The 19817-nt window shown below is 46.5% G+C and overlaps 1 protein-coding gene across 1 annotated transcript in view; it reads right to left on the bottom strand.

The window, feature by feature from the left end:
- LOC118775144 (teneurin-2-like) overlaps positions 1-19817 on the bottom strand; it is a 220770-nt gene that overhangs the window by 160668 nt on the left and 40285 nt on the right. The window lies entirely within an intron of this gene.

The raw sequence follows: 19817 nt of genomic DNA, 5'->3' as shown, positions 1-19817 counted from the left end.
TACCCGAGACCCCTGAGGACACGAGAATGGCACCTCGCAAATTGCCGCGTTATGTTCGCCACGTTATCGGCATTACATATTCAGCGGCGAGCTGAGAATATTGTCCCGTCCTCCGATGACACACTGAGCAGCGCACCCTGGCGCCTCCGCGGACGGAGACGTGGAGCCCAGGCTCTGTGAGGCTGGCTGAGGGCTGAGAGAAGGAGCTGGCTCATTCATGCCTATTACTGTACCGCCATGACAAGCTATCGGCAAATACAGGGCTCACCGGTGGTTCCTGCCTACTCTGTCAAACAGCCGATGGAATAGCCATCAACTCGATGTGTGTGTGCTTGTGTGTGTGTGTGTGTGTGTATAGGTATGTATCTCTGTGTGTACGCACACAGGCATGGTGTGTATAAAACTGTAGGTATATATCTGAGTATTGATTTTTCTGCTTGAAAGAAGAAATGTCCTTTACAACATTGCACAGAACAAAGTCCTATTGTTCCCCATATAATTCATTTTATTCCTGAAAACACAAGGGTATGCTATTACTGTGTATTATTGTCATGTTTAGCAGATGCTATTATCCACAGTGACTTACAGTGAGCTACAATTTTATCCATTTTATACAGCTGGATATTTACTGGGGCAATTGTGGGTTAAGTACCTTGCTCAAGGGTACAACAGCGGGGAATTGAATCAGCAACCTTTTGGTTAGGAGCCCTGCTCCTTACCCCTATGCCACACTCTTTGTCTATCTGTATGTATTTATGTATGTATGTGCATATGTTTGTGTGCTGTCTGGCTGTGTATGTGCTTGTCTGTATGTATGTACAGTATATATGCATGTACAGTATTTTCAGTATAGCCACCTGTTGTGCCTGAAGCAGGGTCTGACAACAGGGTTTGTCCAGACAGAGAACAGATGAGAGTAGAGGTGTCTGTGCACACCTTGAGCTGGGGACACACCCACTGCCATCTTACAGCAGCCCTTCACAAGAAGCAGGAGGACCAGGTAGGACTGTACAATAGATATCCAAGCAAAACGGCTCTGAGCGCAGGACAGGAGAGCAAGACGCAGCCCACGCGTACCTTTTCACCTTGAGAGTGAAATAAACAGCCAGGCTTCGACTGCGCTTAACGCTCTGCAGCCTTTTAACGCTCGATGAAAAGGAAGAATTATAGCGTTAAAAAGATAATTTGCTTCCTCCGCGGTCGAACGGGAGGATTGCATTGATTTAACCAGCTTGAGCTCGGCTGAGGCGATCGTTAGCGAGCCGCTAAGGAGGATGGAAGCACGGACGGGACGCGCTAACCTGGAACAAAGGCAGATAGGAATGCGCCTTTGTGTTGGGGTCCCAGGCTTACTGCGGCTGCTTAACACCACATTCGCGTTTGTGGTGGGTTCCAGGTGAGAGACTCTGTTGCCATCAGCATTCAAGGTGAATGGCTCCAACTCTGGTGCCGGTTTGAGTGCCTCTCCATGGAGGAGTGGCAGCAAACACCTCAAGATTACATTATATTACATTACATTATTGTCATTTAGCAGAGGCTATTATCCAGAGGAACTTACATAGGTTACAGTGATCCGTTTGTACAGCTGGATATTTACTGAGGCAATTCTAGGTTAAGTACCTGGTCCAAGGGTACAGCAGCAGTGCCCCAGCGGGGAAGTGAACCAGCAACCTTTCAGTCACAAGCCCTGTGCTTTACCACTGTACTACACTGTTGTTTCTCCAGAGGACTAGCTAATGTACCAGAGCAACGCTTCAAGATCAGACCATTTGTGTATCAGAGCACAGCGGACCTGCCTGAGCATGGATGATTCAGGACCAAATCCATTCTGCAAACATGGCGTGGTGTAATCATGACACAAGCTTCAGATCACAGGGGACATGCTGGTTCATGGCTTAAAAATAACACACGCTTCGCTCATAGCCCTCCCCACACTAGTAAGCGTCACAAAAGCTTACACGCATGGGTTGCTCCTGTGACACCGTCAGAAGCTTTGCCTCTAACTGAAGAGCTCTGTCTGTCTGTGATCAGGGTTAAGATACAGTTAATACAATTAATAAGGAGATGATATGGTGAGATATGGTGAGGTATGGTGAGATACGACGACATCCCCCTGAGTGAATCACCATGCACAGAGTCCTGAGGAGTCCTGCAAGGACCCACCCGACGTGACACACTTTTAAACCTGGTGCTCCCACTGATGGTGACTTGGTGCTGAGTCACCAGGCCACCCAGGGAGGCTGAGCCACTCTCCAACGTGGTGTGTTTACACACAAAGGGACAGCAGGATGGTAAACTGTCAGTCTCATGCCACTACCTGCTCTGGTGGTGGCAGCCAGGGCAGGTGAGTTGCATGGTCGCCACCCCCCCCCCCCCCCCCAACAGGTTTGTCTGATTACCCACTGAGACACCGTGACACCCAAATGAGTGCGCAGTTATTACTTTATGCGTTAATGGACCGAAAACCATCTGTGAATCTCCTGTCCCCTTTCCATTATCAGGAGTCCAGTTGAGACAGAGGCGTGGAGGTACAGATATGGAGGGAGAGAGAGAGTGAGAGAGAGAGAGAGAGAGAGAGAGAGGGAGAAAGGGGGAGAAAGACGGAGAAAAAGACAGAGAGAGAGAGAGAGAGAGAGAAACAGAGAGAGAAGGACAGAGAGAGACACAGATAATCCACTCTTAGCCTGAGCAGCTCACAGGAATTCAGGTGCTGCCAAGACAGGGACAACACTGTTGTTAAGCGCGTGTTCCTAAAGTTATTACAATGTCGTTACATTGGAATAAGGTAAACAATACACAGTGTCACTGCAAGCAGAACGCCTTCCTGCTGAGAGCATTAAATTCTCTCTATCTGAAATGAAACACTGTATGATGAAAGCCTGCTGTCTAGAGTACACACATCCTTTTCTACTTCTTCCCCTCATTTTCATTTGTGCTTCTCACATTCTTTCCTTCCCCAGCCTGCGTTGAGGTCATTAAAAAAAGAAAAGCACAAGAGCTGCGGAAAGGTGTAAAAACAACAAACACATCCTCTCCTCCCAACCCCTCCCCCTCCCACTCTACCTCTCACACACACATAGCTATGTTCTTGTAGTCTCCGTCTCGGTCACGTGCACGTAAGTATATGCTTCCACTCTCCTTCCACCAAGACCCTACATATCTCCTATGGAGAGAGAGTGAGAGAGAGGGACTAAAAGGGAGAAGCAGAGACGGAGAGAAATCAGGAACATTGACTGCGGTGTCACTCAGTGGAGACGAGAGTAGCGGTGAAGCAGCAGCACGATCTGATCAGTGATCAATGCTTCCTCCTCTCCACCACCAGCGGATTGGGGTTAACACTAGAATCAGCTCCCATTGTCATCCACACCGCCTCCTTGAGACAGTGAAGAACCCCCCCCCCCACCCCATAACCCCCCCTGCCCCCCAGGACAAATAAATAAATAAATACATACATAATGGCTATCTGAGAGGTAGACTGAAGCATCTCACTTACTTGTGCTCTCTCACCAACTTTTTCCCCTGGAAAGGCAAGTCCGACAGCCTGGATGGAGCACGGAGTAGCCTTGCAGCAAATCAATAATTCATATGCAAACATCACATCTCCTCTCTGCCTGTTGTCAAGGTGAAAAGCGACAGCGTGTCTGAATGTGGGGGGGGTGAGGAGGTGTGGGTGGGGGGGGGGGGGGTGCGGGTGCTTGGTGTTCACGGTTTAATGACAGAGGAGTGACAGTGGCCTGTCTGGGAGACGACACCGGCAGCCAGCGTTTCCGTTAAACGGGGCGTGTGTGAAGCAGCTGCTGCTCTTTGGGCCAGGTGACTGACAGCTCGTGGGCGTCCCCGCCAGTGGTGAGACGACATTGGGCCCCCGGGGGCCCAGCTGGGCGAGACCCAAGAACCGCACTGAGCTTATAGCACTGAGCTCCACCTCTGACCCAAACCACAGCCCTGCACAGCTGCTGGGACCAGGTCCTGCAGGCAGGACGCCCAGCTCTCTCTCTCTATATCTCTCTCTCTTGTGACAGGTTACAATCTTCATCAGACCATTTTTCTTTTTACTATTTATAATAAATATCTTATTATAAGTAATAATCTAATCTAGACTGTCTAGTCTAATTGAACCCAATCAATTGGACTTAATTGGTTGATTGAGTAACTGGGGGCACTTACTTTTTCACACAGGGCCAGTTGGCGTTGGATAACTTTTTTCCTTCAATAAATAAAACGATCATTTAAAAACTGTATTATGTGTTTACTCTGGTTGTCTTTGTCTTACATTAAATTTTACATTAAATTTTGAAGATCTAACACAATTAAGTGTGATAAATATGCAAAAATAGGAGAAATCAGGAAGGGGGCAAATACTTTTTCACGGCGCTGAATATCATCCTAAAGAGCCTCCTCTGATCATTCATTATGTACAAACTGAGGCCTCGACAGCAGTTCAGATCCAGCAGTTCCTTTCCATTTCTGTTTACCACAGTGTCATGGGTGTTTCAAGGGGCTATTGACAGAGAGGAGGGGGAGGGGGCAAGATGGAGGGCCGCCTCTTTCACTCCGGAGAGACTCGGGGAATTAGTCTTCAGCACGGTGCTAAAAGGGACCTGGAATGAACCGAAAGCACTGTCTCCTCTTGTTTCCGGTCACAATGGAAACACCGCACTCTCTGTCCCTCACTCCTCCCCTCTGCCGAGAATCCAATAGCCGGAACTTTTCTCAGCCGCCACAGCCTCGGTCAGAACAGTGGAAAGCTGTTCCACGGCCTTAATATCACACTTCTCCATCTCTCCCTCCGTCTGACACTGCCTCTCTTTCACTCTGTCTGTCAAATTCAAATGAGCTTTGCTGGCATGACAGACAATTTCTGTGTTGTTAAAGAATTTCTATAATGGATGACACTGAAATGAGTGACATGAAAATGAAAAACAGTAACAACAATGATTGATAACAACAATGAAATAATGAAAAACTAAAAATAAATTAATAATAACAATTGCTATTATACTACTGCTATTATCATTAACAAGAATAACAGTAACAGCGACTCATTCATTTAGCAGAGAATGGGAAGACTTTGAAATGTACTAAATGTAACTGTCTACCTCTGTCTGTCTGTGTCTGTCTGTCTCTCTCTCTTCTTTTCCTCTGTAGCTGGAACTTTCCTAAACCAGCACAGCCTGGGTCTGAACAGCAGGCAACTGCTCCACAGGCTTCATACCACTTCTCCAACTCTCTCTCTCTGTCTCTGTCTCTGTCTGTCTCTTTCTTCCCTCCCTCTGTAGCTGGGATAGAGTGACTGTACAGAAAGGAGAAATATCCCATTTGAGGTGCCCTTCTGGGAGCTGGAGTTGTGACCTTTGTCAGGAGACTCCAGACAGACTGTGAGTGTGCAAAGAGAAGCTGACTGTCCACTCTCCATCTCCATCCCATCCTCCTCTCCTCTTCTACCCCTTCCATCCTTCCACCGTGCTCCTTCCAATGGGAGATGAGGCTTAGGGGAGTGCAGGGGAGGGAGGATTGGGGAAGGAGGAGATTTGGGGTGCAGGAGTGCCCCCTCCTGTCACCCTCATGTCAGTCTAACAAGTGCAAAAGACAGTGGTTGGCACATAGCATGTACACCACAGCACTAATCTACCACCCACCCCCAGCTCTTTGAAGTGATAAATCTAAAGCTTTTTTAAACTCAGAGGTCTCCTGATGTCACCACATTACTCAACACTATATGCCACTTAAAGCTGTTTAAAATTCCTGTGTAAAACATATTTCACCACTGTATGTATCTCTTTTGAAGTATGCAAAATGAATTTTCAGGCTTGAAATCACACAGCTGCAGTTGTTCACCTGAAAACATGTGAGATGTCAGAGTCCGCGGAAGAAAAGCATTCTCACGTCTCACCGTTTGCAAGAAAAAAAGACTAAAATTAGAACGAACAAACAAACAAACACAAAGTTTTCTGGAGCGCGCTCTCACATGGTCGGTGTTAATTACAGCTGTTGAAACCCGTTTCTCACCATGCACCTTCTTTCTTTTTTCTTTCTTTTTTCTCCTACCCCTCCTCTTCTCCTTTAATCCGCCGCCTCTCTCCTGCTGGAGCGCGGGCCCGCTCTTTGGCAGTCGCATCAAACGCGGCTTTTTAAAAAAGAGGGGCTCGGGAAGCTCCTCTGCGTTTGATATACGGGAATCGGATGCGCCGGGACTCTGCCAGCTCTCCGTCTTCATCACGGCACACCGCCGCGAGACGCTGCCGCGTCGTGTACCACGCTCGTACCGCACACTCGTGACCTGGTTTAAAAGGCTGAGGTGCGGGGGATAACGTGTTGCAGCTACGTTTGGGCTTTGGGTGTGAGAAGCGTCTCACCACCTTCAGGGATACGCTCCTGGAGGGGTGAAACTTCCCTGTAGTTTTGACTGATGGATGCCCTTGTGATTCCAGCAGCAACAGGGCAGTAAATGTGATGTGATTACAGCACTAAAGTTTACAGCTATGCATTGAGTGGTGACAGACTCTGCACCCCAGTGTGTTAAAATGTTTTAATGCTCTCCTGTGTCACTGACAGGTCTCGTATCTCTACACTCAATATCTCAGCAGTTTCCCAGAGATCCTGATGCAGCTCGAAACACACAAAAACAAGAACATTAAACCTCGATAAACTCAGTTTGGGGCTACAGAAGCACTTTAGAGTGCTTCTGATGGATTTCATAACTCATGTTCAAAGGGGAGGATAATCATGGCAGGTCAGATGAGGTTGTGTGTGAAACTTGCCAGACTGTGTGCCACACAAACCAGAGTGTGATGCCACAATGAGCTCAAACTGAAATGGAAGTGTGAGGTCACAGACCTCTTCCTGGATTTGGAATGTGAGGTCACAGACCTCTTCCTGGATTTGGAATGTGAGGTCACAGACCTCTTCCTGGATTTGGAATGTGAGGTCACAGACCTCTTCCTGGATTTGGACCGAAAAGGTCGCACAGAGCTCTTCCTACAATGGGAGTGTGTGGCAGAGGAGAGTCTGTCCTGGAATAGGAGCCTCAGTGCCACCGTGTTGCTTCTTTGGCAGTTTCTAAATGTGGCAAGTGGGGTGCTGAGTTTGGAACAGGACCTAAATGTGAAAAAGCCCCAGGCAAAAAGCCCTCATGTTCCTCCGCAGGTCAAGGTGCTGCTGTAGGAGAAAGCCTGAAGAGAAGGCTATACTGTATCACCTCATTCTGTTGATGATAGTGACTATGCATGGTTAATGTAATATTGTGAGCCTCTCCCTATTACATTGTCATTTAGCAGATGCTTTTATCCAGAGCAACTTACATAGGTTATAATTGTTAGATGTCATCCAATTATATAGCTGAATATTCACAGAGGCAATTCTGGGTTAAGTACCTTGCCCAAGGGTACAACAGTGTCACACCAGGGAATCGAACCAGCAACCTTACCATTACAAGCCCTGCTCCTTACCACTGTACTAAACTGCCACCCTCTACGTTTAAAATTTCATGTTTTCTGATGCCAGTAATAATGGTCCTGTGTGTGGCCTATACTGGGATGCCCTGATGACCTTTACAGTCAAAATGTTTGATTAGCCCCTTTCATAAAGGGTCCACCCAGGAGCCCTACAGCAGCATGCATGTTTTTTCATCCCCACTGTGTTTTATTTTTATTTCCCATGAGCCCGTGCCTGCTCCCGGTCAAGTTCCCTCCATTTCCGCCACTTCCCTCGAGACTCACTCCACGTCATCCTGGAACCGGCTCACTAATGTCCTCACTGCAGGCATCATTAAGCCCCGCGTCCCTAATTTGCCCCTTTAACCCCTCATCAGGGCCCCTTCGCTGACAGGAAAAGAGACGGGTAATGGAACAGATAGATATGGGCGGGTGATATGGGCCTATCAATCACAGCCAACTCCCGCCCCTCGTGGAGCGGCCACACTCATTCATAGGATTGGGCTAACAAGAGGCGGTGTGCCACGGCCAATCATAGACGGCTCCTTTCGGATCCACCTCTGCTCTCTGCTTAGTACTCCCTCCCTTTGATTGACGGGCATGGTGGTGCTTCCCGAGAGCAGGGACTGTGGGTGTAATCACCGATCCTCCACGCGCCTCTCAATGGGTGCTTAACACAAGAGTCAAGGACACTTAAAAGCAATTAGCTAGAGGTTTGTGTATGTGTGTATGTATGTGTGTGTTTTTTATACATTTATATTGCGACAGCAGCTAATGTGATCTGCAGTTAATCTAATGGTGATTATTAAATGCAGAGGCAGTGGAAGGTAAGCAGCTAACAGGCGTGCTTGCAGGCAGTTAGATTTTCAGAGAAAAGTAAAAATTTTCATATATAGATGTCAAGATACCTACATTTGCTTTTTTAAGTTTATCAGGTATACTTTTAGTATGGATTTTATTTTATTTTACCTCTGAAATGTTATCAGTGTGACTTTTTTGGGAAGCAAACCTGCACTCTACCCTGCATACTTTGCCACACCGGAATAGAGTTGCACACACCTGTATATTCCTTTATATGCCCATATACATCTGAAGATTCCTGGATACACCTTTACACACCTGAACATTCCTGTATATACTTGTACACACTTGAACATTCCTGAACACACCTCTACATTCCTAGATACCCCTGTGCACACCTGAACATTCTGGGATACACCCATGCAGCCTGAACATTCCTGAACACACCTGTACATACCTGAACATTCCTGGATACACCTGTGCACACCTGAACATTCCTGAACACACCTGTACACACCTGAATGTTCCTGAGCACACCTGTACACACCTGAATGTTCCCAAACACACCCGTGCACACCTGAACATTCCTGGAAACACCTGTGCACATCTGCTGGGCCTGACCGACTCGCTGAGACTCTCCTGATCAGACATGGCCTCATAGTCACCTGCACGATTAACACCTGCTCATTTGATCCATTTAAGTGTGACTGCTGTCTGCTCGGGAATGCAGACATTGCTCTACATAAATGAAAAGCCTGATATCACGGTAGACAAACTTCTACTTTTAGTTCCCTTTCAGAGCTCGGCTCGCTCAGAGAAGAGAGGAAATGCACCCCTCCCTCCCTCCCTCTCTGTCTCTCAGTATACACTCCTTTGACACTCCTTTCATTTCTCTTTCTTTTGGAGAAAGAGAGGGACGGTTGATGGAGGTGTTGTGAAAACTGGGGCAGGAGATCTGATAGCATAAACAGAGAGATTGACAGCCACCCACGTGCAGCCTGAAAGAGCGGTGACAGCGGTGACATCGCCTCCCAGGGGAGCGGCAAACTTTCCCCACCACCGAAGCCAGCCTGAGAGAGAGAGAGAGGACACGCCCTTGCGGTTGGATCTAACCCGCGCATCCACCCGCCCCTCCCCACACCCAAACTTCACGCCTCTCTTCCTCTCTTCAACCCCCACCCCCCACCCCCCCCCAAGTCTCAAAGTTTATATCCTGGCTTTTCAACAAAAGAAGAAAAGCTTCTGTGGATAAACAGGCAATAGCAGCAGTGAGCACAATAGTTTAGACAGCGTGATCTGGCAGGAAACATTCACTGGGTGTCTCGTCTGGTAAAAGCCAGAGACGGATGTGAAAAGGGAGAGAGGGAGGGTGACAGGTACTGTGAAAGGAGACGGAGGATGGAGGTCCCCTTGGCCACAGCAAGGTGTTCGGTGAGACCTCAACCTGGTCACATCTGCCATATCTTAAAATTACTTGTATTATTACATCTGGGCAGCGCCTACGACATGTTAGTTCTGGGAATCAGAACTCATGTTCTTGTAATTCCCAGAGCAAATTTGGCAGTGATTTTTTGTCAATTTAAATGAAATGCTGAACTGGGTGAGAGCTGAATACCCTATCTGGGATAATTACAAACCAAATTCTTTTTAAAAAAATGATGAAGAAGTGTGCAAAAATTGCGAAAAATGAGACAAAAGGAGCAACGGAGGAGTAGCAAGGGACCAGAAAAGAGGCTGGGAGGTATTACATGCTTTTCAGGGATTCACAGTCTGATAAACTTCCCAGCATCCAATGCGGCCATCAGCTTTCAAAGAGCTGCGGAACAGTGACTGCCGGAGAGCGACAGGTGTGGTGGCTTTCTGAAAGGCAAGTACCGTGAGACACATTCCAGAATCCACGTTGTTCTGGGAAATATCACTACATGGAATCCCTTGGATTTGATGGGAGGTCACACAGAAAGGCGCGTTTATCTGAATGTGTCTCTTTCCTGTGGAAATGGAAAAAGAAAGGTATCAATCAGCCTACAATTTGTAAGGGGGAAAAAAGTTCTCTTTTGTAAACATTGTCTTTGGCAGTCCGTACCTCTGGGCTCTGAGAAAAGATAAAGATAATCGTCACTTAATCATGAACAAAGTACAAATGTTCACTGTGGCTTGCTCCATAACTGATGAAAACATACATTTCTTAGAAATGGCACAGTGAGAGAGAACAGAGTACTTTCAGTCCATTTTAAAGACCAGCTCAATTGTTTGAGTGATCATCAGACTCACTGATGGACTGAATGATTGAGGGACCGCAAGACAGGCTGTTCTAAAATTTCCACATACTGTCAACTAAATACTTTTTCTTCAAGTCTTTTTCTTAGAGTCATTCTGCTTTATTCTTTGCCTCCTTCTCTTCTTCATCGTTCCCTGTCTCCCTTGCTGCCATCTCTCTCTTCTCTCCTCCTTTCCATCACTGTCCCCCTGCTAGTGATAAGCCCAGGCCTTTGAGCAGATGAAAACTGGATGAAGAGCATCATACAGTCACTACCAGTTCCAATCCAGACTATGCCACAGCACCACTATTGTTTCCCACCAAATACAAAGGAATTAACATACCTGGCTGTGCCTTCATCCTTAATGTAATTATTCTGTACACTAGACCATAAGGGGATAGAAGAGTACTAACCCTCTGTACATTTATGCATAGAATGTATGTATGTGCGTTTGAGACAGAGAGAGACAGAGAGGGGGAGAAGGAGAGAGAAAGGAGAGTGCCCTGGTGTGTACATTTGCAGCTGTTAACGGATGAAAAAAAAACCCCAGAAAGAAACAAATTCTATTTTGGAGCTTTGGAACTCTCACAGCAGCGTTCAGACAGCCCCCGTGCTAGTTATCCGAACCTCATTGTGCCGCAGACTGTCACTCCGCAGCCAAAGAGAAAGAAAGAAAGGAAAGGGAAAAAAAAAGAAGAGTTCAGCTTCTTTCCCCTTCATCAGTTTCTGGAACATGCCTTCCCTGCTGCCTGGCGTCATGGCTCGTTTGGGGGAGCCTTCACCCCCTGACAGAGCTGTGACTCACTGCACCATCCAAACAAACGCTCCAGCGCTGGACCCACACACTGACGGTGCGTTTCAGCCTGACCTCTCACCCTTCGTTTCTAACCAAAACAAGCTCCTGGGCAGGGAGAATAGTGTGATCTGAGGATAACAGCCCACAGGACTTATGCTTGCTAGTTGCTAGGGGGTACTTGACAATTGGTTGTGGGGTTGAATCCTGGGGTGAGACACTGCTGCTGTAACCTCAGGTACCCAGACTGCCTATATTAAAATCCAATAGTGTAAATGACATACAGTATGAAAGGCTGGAAGCTCTTGAAAGTGGTGACAGCTAAGTGAATACAAAGACAGAAATAAATTATGATTCGCCCTTTGCACTGCAGCTGCAAGACACCCCACCTCTCCCAGCACCCGCTCCTACTGTTCTCTCTGTCTTAGCCTTCCCTCTACTTCCGTCTTCTGTATCTGCCTCTCTGCTTCTGTCCTCTTTCAATTCTCCCTCTCTCTGCCCCTCTTCATTTCTCTTCACTCTTCTGTATGTGTCCCTCCTTCAGTCCTCTGTAGATCTCTCTCTTCTTCAGTCCTCTGTAGATCTCTCTCTTCTTCAGTCCTCTGTATCTCTCTCTCATTCAGTTCTCTGTATCTCTCTCTCCCTCCTTCAGCCCTCTGTAGATCTCTCCCTCTTTCAGTCCTTTACATCTGTCTCTCTCTTCTTCTATCCTCTCTCTCATGTTCCTTGAACTGTTACCTTTTACTGATGTATTTCTGACTTTTTTCTTCTTTATGGATGAGAGTAAACACACCCACCTCTCCCTGCACACAGTGGCTGTGTAGTGCTGATGTGGGGGACACAGAAATCGCATGGGAGACCTGCTACAGAGCTGCCAGGCCATTTCCCTTTCTTCATTTCTGTCACCATCCTGGGGTATTTTCTCTGCACCGGACTGAACTATTCTTCCAGTCAAACAGTAACAAATTTGTGCAAAAATGCGGCAAATAAATAACTGAGAATCAGGTAAGTTATGACAGATGTACAGAAAGAAATATGTCTCTGAGGCTTTTCAATTTTTTATAATTTTTTCGAGTTCCTGTCAGACATGTGTCCTGTCTGAGTCATTGCTTCACTCAGCAGAACAGCATGAGGAATGCCATAACACACTTTTGCCTCTGTGTCAGAAAGTACCCCGTGACAGAACAAGATGTAGGTCCTTCTAGACATCCATGTGAGGATGAACATTTGGAAACAGGGCTGTTTTCCATCATGTAGCATAGTGGTAAGGAGCAGGGCTCCTAACCAGAAGGTTGCTGGTTTGATTCCCCACTGGGGCACTGCTGCTGTACCCTGCTGAGGCAAGATACTTAACCTAGAATTGCCTCAGTATATATCCAGCTTCATAAATGGATAGCATTTAAAAATTGTAACTTATGTAAGTCACTGTGGATAGGAGCATCTGCTAAATGACATTAATAATGCAATATGTAGGAACTGACACCTCCATTCTGGATGTCTGTGGCTCTGCAGCTGCCTCCCATCAAACTGCAAATGTACCTGGTTAAGAAGGTCTTTTTGTCTTGTCTTAAGTAAAATTCATCTGCAGTTTTACAACTGCCACTGCAGGAATCCACTCCACAGAGGATATACTTATTTATTTAGCAGTAAAGTGAGGTAATAAGAAGCTCTTTTGCATTTTCCTAGGGAGCTCTTGGTAATTAAGGCCACATACAAACTCCAAAATGTGTTTTGCAGAGAGGAGACACGAGATTCCTCATTAAGTCCAGTGTTGGGGACTAGACACAGAGGCTATCACTGCTGAAAGGTTCACTGACTAGTCCCAATGACATTTCACAGAAAAGAAGTCTCCCATAAAAATATTACTTGATTATTTGCTAAGCAAACAGCCACACAATCATGCTCTCAGATGGTTAAAGATACTGTCTTGCAGGGAGTCAGAGCTTGTATACCCCCTCCCATCTCTCTTCCTGAAACAGTGTGAAAAGTCAAGTGCTGATGCTTCGTGGGTGGAAATTGAGAGACCACTGTGACAGTCATTCTCTCCTTATGAGTTAATGCACTTCATTTGCACACCGTATAGAGGGCAATGTAAAGAACCACATGAAAATACAAGTGTTTTGAAGTTTGATTCCCCCTTTAAAATCACATCAATATACACAAAGCACTGTTAAAGGGTTCTGGTACCAGATAAATTTACAGCCAAATCTCTAAAAAAAAAAACCCCAAAAAACTAGGCTTTGTCAAATTTGGGCATGGGCGATTCTAGGAATGCAGAAATCAGGGTGTGACCAAATCAGGGCGTGACCAAATCTGGACCTGGTTAATATCAGGAGTCTGACCATGGCTGCATCTGGGCTAGATCGCACACGGGCGGGACTGAATCTCTTACTTTTCTCCACCTTCCCCAAACTGAGCCTCTCCTTCTCCTTCTCCTTCCATACGTAAAATCTAGAATATGCCCACACCCTGACCACACCCATTCGAAAGGGCATCAAACCCTTCTCACTGAACACCCCACAGTGTGTTTGAGCTGATACCCAGAGCGCGCCAAACCTCTGCCCTCCTGCCCTGGTGTGTGAATGAGAGGTACTGGAGTAGGCTGTCTGAGTGCACTTTACTCCCCAGGCCACCTGAGGGGAAATGAGAACAAATCTGCCGCATGGTAATGAAGTGCAAATAAGAGGCGGATCAAAGCAAATGCACTCTGCACAAAACACAAACAAATGCCACATTTCTGAGTACGTTAGCTACCTGGTTAGCATCTAACACTGTAATGTAAATACTGGTCCTGCACACGGCACTACTTACAGGTTTCTGTAGCTCGTTGGCCCTTAGTAATGAACACTCTGAACCAAAGACACAGAATGTACTCCTCACTGAACATAGATGCAATCTGGTACATACCTCAATGATTACAGAATTTATGAACGCCTCATTGAGCGAGCAGAGCGCTTGTTAATTGCTATTTCAACAATTAAAAAAACAGTTACAGATTGAAAAAAAGTCATCCTTCCCTGCACCCCAATATCAGTTTTAATCTTCAGGAATAATATTTTGTAAAGGAGACAATAAAAAGCTGAGAAAGACCACTGCTTGTGTTTAACAACCCAGATATCACCTGTGTGTATACTTTTGAATTGTTTAAATCGTGCTAAATTGAAAATTTCTAAAATGTAACAGTTCTGGTAGGCACATCCCTCTGTAAAGCTCACACGGGGGAGGGTGGATTTTTTTTCTGCACTGGAGGGAGGAGGGATGGAGAGTAGAATACAGGTGGCAGTGTGGGCAGGTCAGTACTGCCACCCTGAAGCAAATATACAGGCATCTGCCAGACATCAGTGCAGGTGTAGCTAATGCGCCTCTGAAAAGTGGAGCTGTGATCAATACCACTGCACAGGCAGAGGATCAATCCATATTAGCGTCCTGGCAGGGAGCACACCACAGGACTAGGCACGTTCTGACTTCGTCCAGAAGGTGGCGCTCTAACAACAGCATGGCGTCATTGTGTGGACAGGGGGGTTTGGGTATGTGCTGTTTGGTAGAGATTAAAACCGGAACCCTTGGAAGGGGACAGCCTGCCTGTCACAGGTTACTGATGTGCATTGAACTGACCCCCTCGCGTTGCCTGCCTCGACCATCAGGGGGCAGTGTGGAGTGTGGAAAGCGTGGAAAGCGAGCATCTGCTTGGAGGAATGGGGTTACCCCATTTCCCAAGGTTCAAGCAGTCATCCGGCCAGGCATGTCCCACTCAGGTACAACTTCCCTCCTCTACTGATGACAAATCACTGTCCTAACCTATACAGGAACCATACACAGCCCTCACCTGTCTGTCTACAAAGGGTTAAAAACACAGGATCAGTTTTCAGAGCTGCTCTCTCTTTCTCTGTCTCTCTCTTTACTCTCTGTCAGAGGTTCTCTCTCTATCTGTCTCTCTCACTTTCTCTCTCAGAGCTGCCCTCTCTCCCTCCTTTTGCTCCTTTAATTGATACTTCAGAATAAAGTTTGACTATTGGATGGGTAAGGACATCTCTCATCTTCCGCCTCTTCAATTTTCTGCTGCTAAATCTTTTCTGCTGCCCGCCAGCATTAGGGGGGCATTCAATCTATGCTCTATGGTGCTTTGTCATTAACTTTGAGCTAGGAATTTATGCAAGCAGTACAGTTTTTTGATCCTTTGAGCACCATCACACATTTGGCAGCTTCTGAAATGAATGTGACATATTGTGGTGGAATAGAGACTATGGTAATGTCTGTTTAAATTTTACATTGAGTATTGTGAGGTTTTTTGGATTCTGTGATCTAGTGACTGTGGTGTATGTTTAGAGAGGTTGTAAAAGTGAACTTGTGGTAAGGCTCGAATAGTGTTATGCTCACACTCATCAGTCTGGGAGTGTTGTTAGCCTGGGCTGCCATTGTTGCTCATTCGACTTCAATGGATACATTTCTGTTCCATTGTGCTGAAAATTGCTCTGAATAAGAGCGTCTGTTAAATGAATGTAATGTAATGTTTAGGGGGAAAGGCCATGGTGGTCAGACGGGATGCCCCTCTAACGTGGCACAGTCCTCTTGTCTTGTGATGCCTCGTTAAGGATACTCTTTGAACAATACCTCTTCATTTCCCCAGTTCTTTGATTAGGTGTCTGTTCATGCTTCATTTGTTGCCTCTAATTTCCTTCACTCTCGTATCTGTCTGATTTCTAATCCATAACTCTCCCCTACGGGCTCACACTGATCGCTGGCTTGTTTTTAAACAGAGCTGTATTAAAACACTCGCAAACATATTGTATTTCGATTTAAACACATGTAATAAGCTCCTAATTTGTTTGGCATTGTATTGCAGTTATGTTATCTCAGCTGCAGTTATTACTAAGACAAAGAATAAGAACAATAAAAAAGAAGAAAAGGATCAAATTACTCAGAGTGTGAAGAACAACTACTGCTGCTGTTACTACTATTAGTGCTCCTGCTTCTCACACCATTGCTAACACTAATACAACCACTGGTGCTAGCAGAGTGGCTAAAGCTGTACCTGCTAATGGCAGAGTACTGCGTGGTTAGTGGCTGGGATTTGTGGTATATTATTAGAAGCAGTCCCTCTGGTTCACACCTGACAGTGTAATCTCCAGTGGCATGGCAAGACAGAGAAGCAGCCCTGGGCTAATTTCTGCTATCACCTATTCTTACAGCTTGTCACAGGAGATCATCACAACACTGCACAGGGTGTAGTCAAGCCAGAGAGATAGACAGCAGAGAGAGAGAGAGAGAGAGAGAGAGAGATAGATAGAGAGGGAAAGAGAGAGAGAGAAAGACAGAGAGAAAGTGACAGAGAGAGAGACAGAGGGAGGGAGGGAGAGACAGAGAGGAGAGATAGAGAGAGAGACAAAGAGAGAGAAAAAGAGAGAGAGAGACAGATGGAGAGAGAGACAGAGGGAGAGAGGGAGAGGGATGAGAGACAGAGAGGAGAGATAGAGAGAGACAAAGAGAAAGAGAAAGAGAAAGAGAGACAGATTGTTGAGAGAGACAGAGGGAGAGAGGGAGAGGGATGAGGAACAGAGAGGAGAGAGAGAAAGAGAGAGACAGAGACACAGAGAGCTGCCAGTCCTCTTGTGTCTTCAGAGAGAAGAAGCTATGTTTGGCACTGGCACATTTATTAGGGAGAATGTGTGTTACAGAAACAGCATGAAGGCCTATTTCATTGTCCATGGTTATTGTTATTGTTATTATCACTATTATTGTATCATTCCACTTGTTTGTTATTTCAGCACATGCTTTGGCAAACAAAACGAATACTCGTTATGCCAGTAGAGCCAACAGAAATGAACTGAGAGAGAGTGAGAGAGAGGAATGGACAGATCCATCTCTGTACAGCACTATGCTACAGTGAAGTTGTGCCAACATGGCCCATCTGAATTCCAGAGACAGGGGGTGGGTAGTGTGTCTGAGTGTCTGTGTGTTGGTATAGAGACAAGGCGTGCATGTGTGTATTTGTGTGTGTGTTTGGAGGGTACAGAGACAGAGTGCGCATGTACTTCTGTATGCGTGTGTGTGTGTGTGTGTGCGTTTGGAGGGTACAGAGACAGAGTGCGCATGTACTTCTGTATGCGTGTGTGTGTGTGTGTGTGTGTGTGTGTGTGTGTTTGTGTGCTGGAGGGTACAGAGACAGGGTGCACATGCGTGTATGTGTGTGTGTGTTTGTGTGTGTCTGTGTGTGCATGTGCATGTGTGTCAGCATGCACACGCGCGCACGTGTGTGTGTGTGTGTGTGTGTTGGAGGGTGCAGAGACAAGGTGTGCATGTGTGTGTTTGCATGCATCTGTGTCCGTGTGTGTTGGAGGCAGCAGGTGTTGGCGCACTCTCTCACACAGTCCATGCACACAGCGGTTCAGATCTCATTCTTATCTAAATCTGCTGACAGAGATAGGGTGTGTGATTTATCAGGGCATTGTCAACAGTACCAGGGTGAATAATCAATTAACAAGCTGCAGGAGGCTCAGCTTCTGCCCAGGCTTAGCTGCTGACCCCTCTCTCTCTCTCTCTGGCCTGTCCCCCTCACTCTCTCTGTCTGTAACTCTCTAACTCCCTCTCTCTCTGTCTCTCCCTTCCTCACTCCTTCTCTCTGTTTCTCCCTCTCTCACTCCTTCTCCCTCTCTAACTCCCTCCCTCTGTCTCTCCTAACTGCCCTCCTTTCGCTCTTTCTGTCTGTAACTCTAACTCCCTCTCTCTGTCTCTCCCTTCCTCACTCCTTCTCTCTGTTTCTCCCTCTCTCACTCCTTCTCCCTCTCTAACTCCCTCTCTCTGTCTCTCCCTTCCTCACTCCTTCTCTCTGTTTCTCCCTCTCTCACTCCTTCTCCCTCTCTAACTCCCTCTCTCTGTCTCTCCCTTCCTCACTCCTTCTCTCTGTTTCTCCCTCTCTCACTCCTTCTCCCTCTCTAACTCCCTCTCTCTGTCTCTCCTAACTGCCTTCCTTTCGCTCTCTCTGTCTGTAACTCTCTAACTCCCTCTCTCTCTGTCTCTCCCTTCCTTACTCCTTCTCTCTGTTTCTCCCTCTCTCACTCCTTCTCCCTCTCTAACTCCCTCTCTCTGTCTCTCCTAACTGCCTTCCTTTCACTCTTTCTGTCTGTAACTCTCTAACTCCCTCTCTCTCTGTCTCTCCCTCTCTCACTCCTTCTCCCTCTCTAACTCCCTCTCTCTGTCTCTCCTAACTGCCTTCCTTTCGCTCTCTCTGTCTGTAACTCTCTAACTCCCTCTCTCTCTGTCTCTCCCTTCCTCACTCCTTCTCTCTGTTTCTCCCTCTCTCACTCCTTCTCCCTCTCTAACTCCCTCTCTCTGTCTCTCCTAACTGCCTTCCTTTCGCTCTCTCTGTCTGTAACTCTCTAACTCCCTCTCTCTCTGTCTCTCCCTTCCTCACTCCTTCTCTCTGTTTCTCCCTCTCTCACTCCTTCTCCCTCTCTAACTCCCTCTCTCTGTCTCTCCTAACTGCCTTCCTTTCGCTCTTTCTGTCTCTCTTTCTCAAGAAAGGCAGGTCAGTGTGTTTGGAGGCAGTAGCTAGAGTGACACTGTGCAACGCATGACAAAAGGCAGCGTATCTCACCAAACCTCAGTATTGATTTCCATTGTAATAAAAAATACAATAATCTAATAGGACTGTCACGGAAGAGTTACTCATAAATAATAAGAGTGCAGTTCAGTAATTTGTCCCTTATTGTCCCCAGCCAGAATAAAGAAACAATATCTACTGCTGGAATAATTGAAATGATGTCTGTGATGGATGGACTCAAACTACGGGCCCTTTCAAAACAGAGAGACTAATTGGCTTTTCAGCTGTTTAAAGAATAGTGATTAATGAAGTTGGTAATTTGCGGTTTATGATGAAGTGAGTAATATTCTGCCTCACGACGTGAGCTGTTGCCGGAGAGAGTGAGAAACAATCAATCAATCTGGGCGAGGAATACCGTGACGGCTGGACCTGGCTCTCCCCCCGCTCACCTGACGACAGCGGTTACCTGAGGGTGTGATAAAACGCCACAGATTCGAGCTGACTTCTCCCAGGTCTGGCAACCTCTTCACCTCAAGGTTTCTCTGGTTCTATGGGCTCCACTGCTGTTGGGGAATCATGAACTCTGTCCCTCGTTAAATGAAATTATTTGAGTCTAAGAAGCTTGCATGCATGTGAACCAATACGTGCAAAATGGCCATCCCTGCAGGTTGCCATCTCTGAACTCCCAGCCCCTGAGAGAGGGAAGGAGCTTCTATGCAGAGGGTTGCCTTCATTACCCTCTGACCTAGGGATTTTGATACCTCTGCAGGAGTTCAATCCACTCCTCTGACACGCGTATTCAGGGACAAGTGGCAGATCAGAATTATATAATGGAAGCAGTTAAAGATTTTACTGTACATAAAAACATCTGAGATTTCATACAGTGTTTCTGTGAATGCAGCTTTACCCACTCCATACCAGTGATCAGGTGCAAATCACGCTCACTTGCAAAGTTTTTTTTTTTTCGTTTCCAAACCTGACACATAACTGGT

Source organism: Megalops cyprinoides, chromosome 3 (genome assembly GCF_013368585.1).
Source record: "Megalops cyprinoides isolate fMegCyp1 chromosome 3, fMegCyp1.pri, whole genome shotgun sequence".
Classification (NCBI taxonomy): domain Eukaryota; kingdom Metazoa; phylum Chordata; class Actinopteri; order Elopiformes; family Megalopidae; genus Megalops; species Megalops cyprinoides.
This window is presented reverse-complemented; position numbering and strand designations above follow the sequence as displayed.